The sequence below is a fragment of the Myripristis murdjan genome, chromosome 3, assembly GCF_902150065.1.
Source record: "Myripristis murdjan chromosome 3, fMyrMur1.1, whole genome shotgun sequence".
Lineage (NCBI taxonomy): Eukaryota > Metazoa > Chordata > Actinopteri > Holocentriformes > Holocentridae > Myripristis > Myripristis murdjan.
Window position 1 is genome coordinate 176476 of NC_043982.1, and position 5311 is coordinate 181786.

The following is a 5311-nucleotide window of genomic DNA, read 5'->3' on the forward strand; positions in this document are numbered from 1 at the left end:
GTGTACCACACCTTCAACTAGCTCAAGTGAACATGTTTTACAAGCAATGTATTTAGTTCAAATTATTTGATTTAAAAAAGGCAAGTATTTTTGTTCTTGTTTTTGTTTTAAATGAACACAGACATCACGGTGAGAACCACAAGCCCTGCTTTCAGATCATACTAATAAAGGTACTCTGGGCTAGTAGCTCAGGAAGCCAACTAAGCTGTTCCAAAGAATTTGCTGAGGCTGGGGGTGGAGTGGAGGAACTAAAATCTTTCTTTGGCCAAAAGTCAAAAGCCTTTTGAACAGAAATTAATAGAATGAACAGAAAAACCTCACTGATAAAAATATCCTACCAGATCTACTTTAAAAAATTGAGGCAACTTTTTGCATCATTTATTTATGTAGATCAAGCCAGAATATTCTTTGTATAAACTACTCATTTATTTTTGTACATGAAAAATAAAATTAATGTTATATAAACTTAATTTTGTTGTTTAGATTCAACAAAACTAGTCTTTGTATAAATTGCTTTATTTTTTTCAATGTAAGAAATGAAATTTGCAAGTAAAACCAACTTGATTTCATGTAGATCAAACAAAACTATTTTTTGTTTAACACTTCATTTAAAAAAAAAAAAAAAACATAATTAATGAAATTTTCATGTAAAATTAGCTTAATTTTATAATGAACATCAAGCATAACTATTTGTTGTGTGAATGACTTTTGTTATTAAAATAAATTCTGAAAGTAAGGTCAACTCATTTTTATTGTATAGGTCAAGCTTAATTAGTCATATCAAGTACTTTCCCTATTACATGAAGTGGGATATAGTATATACAAACAGAGCTACTATAGAGTAAGCACATGAAAATAATAAACTGGAAATAAAAATAAAATTATTAATGAACTTGAACTTAACTGAAATGCATAAAAATTTCTTTCAAAATTATTTTTATTGATTTAAACCAATACATCCATAAAACTGTTATGCAAGTAGAATATAGTATGAAAAATAACCATATATGAAAATGAAAGAAGAAACAAAAACAAAAACAAAGGAATGAAATGAAACTGAAATAACAAAAAAAGAGAAAAATAAATAAATGAAAGAGTAGTAAATCAATTAATTAAAAAAAATGTAAGTAAATAAAAAGGGGGGGACAATAAGACACACGGACAGACAGACAAGGAGGGGACACATAGAGGAAGGGAAGGACTGGGGATAGGGGGTCCAGTTGCACACCGAATTGCTCCTACTCAGCCAGGGTACACAAAATTGTCACTGGTCAGCTGGCAGTCCATCAATCCAATTGTAGTCCATCTAGTCGCTCTACAAATTCAATAAAGTCATCCCATGTCCTGTGGAAGTTCTGAAGAGCACCATTAACACTATACCTGATCTTTTCTAGCTTAAGATTGCACATGATACTCTTAATAAGATGTGTGTGGGTAGGTGGAGCAGCCTTCTTCCAATTTAGCAAAATCAACCGCCGCGCCAGTAAGGAAGAGAATGCCATAACCTTGCGTTGACAAGAGGTCATAGATATATTATCAGAGGATACACCAAAAATGGCCATAAGGGGGCAGGGAATGACAGGTTTTTTAAATATTTTAGAGAAGAAATCAAAGAAAGAGGTCCAGAAACTATCTAATTCAGGGCAACCCCAGAACATATGATATAAAGTTGCAGGATGTATTTTGCATCTGTCACATAGGGGATCAATGTGTGGGTAAGTTTTTGTCAGAGCAGTCTTACAATAATGCAGGCGGTGCAATACTTTGAACTGGATAAGATTGTGACGTGCACATATGGATGAAGAGTGTACACTATCCAAGGCAACGTCCCAAGTGTCATCCAAAATGTCAAAGCCAAGCTCCCTTTCCCAATGCTGTTTTATACAAGTTAAAGAGGGCATATTAATTGTAATTATGTATTCATAAACCTTGGCCAGCCTCCCCTTTTGAGAGTGTAAGAGCATGTTAATAATATGATCAAGATGGGTTTTAGGTGGGAGAGAGGGAAAATGTGGGAACTTCTTCCTAATAAAATCCCTCACCTGCAAGAACTGAAAAAAAAGAGACTGTGGCAGATCAAATTTTTCTTGGAGTTGTGCGAAACTGGCAAAGACCCCATCAATGTACAAGTGCTCCAGTCTTTGGATGCCCTTGGCATGCCATATTTTAAAAACAGAGGAATATCTAGAGGGAGGGAATAAGGGGTTGTAAGAGAGCGGGGAGAAGAGCGAGATGTTGTGAAGGCCAAAGGAAAGTTTAAATTGTTTCAAAATCCTTAAAGAATGCCACACAACAACATTGTGTTTGGGTATTGAAACTGGGAGTGGGAGTGATGCCCCTAAGAGAGCAGAGAGGGAGTGCGGATGGCAAAGGGAGGCCTCAATATTAACCCATGCTGGACAGTTTACACTGTCAGGGGATAAAAGCCAAAAAGACATGTTGGTCAGGTTCGACGCCCAGTAGTATAGTAGGAAATTAGGTGCAGAAAGGCCCCCAAGCTGTTTAGGTCTCTGTAGAAACTCTTTACGTATGCGTGCATGTTTACCTGCCCAGATAAAGTCAGAAATCAGTCGTTGTAAGGTTTTAAAGAATGAGCGGGTAATAAAAATGGGGAGACATTGAAATAAGTAAAGAAATTTATGTTGTGTTTTTAGCTTAAAACACCACCTTATGTTGGGCAATGTACGCGTACAGTCGTCAGCACCTTTTGAGCTTGGGATTGTGCTGCGAGGTACCTTTTTCGCCGGACTTTGATCGCTACCAGGACATTCCGGAGGATGCCGTTAGAACACCGGGGTCTCCGTGGATAGTTCTTCCCAGTGACAAGTCCAGGAGGAAACTTAAACAAGCAAAGGAAACAACAGTTATCAGGACCTTTTGAGCTTGGGATTGCGCTGTGGGATGCCAATTTCACCGGACTTTCGTCGCTGCCAGGACATTCCGGAGGACGCCGAGGCTGCAGGGCTGGTGCGTTGACACGGCTGAAAGGACAGCCCTTTGGGCCGCCGCCTCCCAGCATTTTCCAGCGCCAGGTCCATGGCGAACACGGGATGATGAACTGTGCTTGTACATCCAACAAGTGTTTTCCATGACTGTTGAATTTTTTCTGATATCAGAGACATGGCTGCAGCCATCTATTACTGGACTTGGCTATTCAACTAGCAAGATGCACGATGCTTTCTATTCTCCCCTGCACCGAAAGGACTGAGCCCTAATTTCGTTGCATTATTATACGTATATGATTGTGCAATGACAATAAAAATCTATCTATCTATCTATCTATCTATCTATCTATCTATCTAAATTTAGGGAGAATATTCATCTTCACTGAATTAAGTTTGCCAATCAGAGAGAGAGGAAGGACAGCCCATCGAGCAAAGTCAACTTTACAGCGCTCAAGAAGAGGAGCAAAATTAGCCTGAAATAGTTTTGAATATTTCCGAGTGATAGTCACACCGAGATATTTAAATGAGTCCTTAACAATCTTAAATGGTATGTCAATTTGCCGAGGGGCGGGGAGAGTTATGGGAAAATATTCGCTTTTATGCAAATTAAGCTTGTACCCTGAGATGGCCCCAAAACTCCTGAGCAGAGACAAGACATGGGGGAGAGTGGTATCAGGGTTAGAGAGAAAAAGAAGGAGGTCATCTGCATAGAGGGACACCTTGTGCGTCTGGCCGCCCCGAATAATTCCCTCTATCCTATCGTCCTGTCTCAAAGCTATGGCAAGAGGCTCAATAGCGATCGAAAACAAGAGGGGACTTAATGGACACCCCTGTCTTGTGCCTCTACCAAGATGGAAATGGTCAGACAGTCGATAATTAGTAAGTACAGAGGCCATGGGTGACGCATATAAAAGCCTGATCCAAGAAATGAAATTTTGACCAAAGCCAAACTTCTCTAAAGCAAAAATAAGGTAATCCCATTCGACGCGGTCGAAAGCTTTTTCCGCGTCCAAAGAAATTACAGCCTCAGCACCCAAATGTTGGGAAGGAGTATGCAAGATATTGAGCAGACGTCTTACGTTACAGAAAGACTGTCTACCACGAATAAAACCGGTTTGATCATTAGAGATGATGGAGACCTAGGGCTTTAGCTAGAATCTTAAAATCCTGATTAAGGAGGCTTATAGGTCAAAAGGAAGAGCAGCTCTGGGGATCCTTGTCGTTTTCAGAAGGAGTGAAATGGTGGCATGATACAAAGTTGGTGGAAGAGTTTTTGTTTGAAAGGATTCAGTGTACATCGCGTGCAAAAGGGGTGTTAATTTATCTGAAATTTTTTTTATAAAAGTTGGCCGGGAAGCCGTCCGGTCCTGCTGCCTTCCCGCTTTGCATTGATGCAACAGATTTTTTTAAAAGTTCAGGCGTGAGAGTTTCTTCAAGTAACAGAACATCATCAGGGCTTACTTTGGGAATATACAAATTACTGAAAAAAACAACAAACTGGTTCGGGTTAGGCTGAGAGTCAGAGGTATAGAGACTTGAATAAAATTTTTTGAACTCATCATTGATGAGCTTGTGATCAGAAGTGATAGAGCCGGAAGCAGTTTTTATAGAGGGAATGGTGCGAGAGGCAGCTTTTTGGCGAAGCTGGAGGGCTAAAAGTTTAGCAGGTCTGTCCCCATTTTCATAAAGCTTTTGGTGGGATTTAAGTAGTGATTCCTCTGCGCGCTGAGTTGTTAAGAGATCAAACTCTGTCTGTAAGGCGATCCTATGTTTAAGGAGCTCGGGAGAAGGGTTTACTGCATATTGCTGATCTAGACAGAGAATGGAGGAAGTGAGGTCAGAGATTCTACTTTTGCGAAGCTTGTTCACATGGGATGTATAGGAAATTATCTGTCCCCGCAGAAAAGCCTTTAAAGCTTCCCAGCGGGTAGATGAAGAGGTATCAGCCACAGGATTGGTCAAAAGAAATGTGTCAATTTGGTTTGAGACATAGGTGACAAACTCAGGATTGAAAAGGAGAAGAGAATTAAGGTGCCAAAACCTATTTGGGGGTCTTTCCTGTAAAGCAAGCTCAAGTTTGAGTGGTGAGTGGTCTGAAACAACGATACCTTAATAATCACAAGCTACAGTGGAGTCAAGTAAAAGAGCGTCAATAAAGAAATGATCAATCCGTGAAAATGAATTGTGAACAGAAGAAAAGAAAGAATAGGATCTGGAGTTAGGGAATTTGAAACGCCAAGGGTCCACATAATTATAGGTCTCCAAGAATGATTTAACCACCTTAGAAGATTTGGAGGCAGGATATGGCTTGTTGGAGGAGCGGTCACGGGCAGGGTCTAGAACTAGGTTAAAATCACCACCAAGAA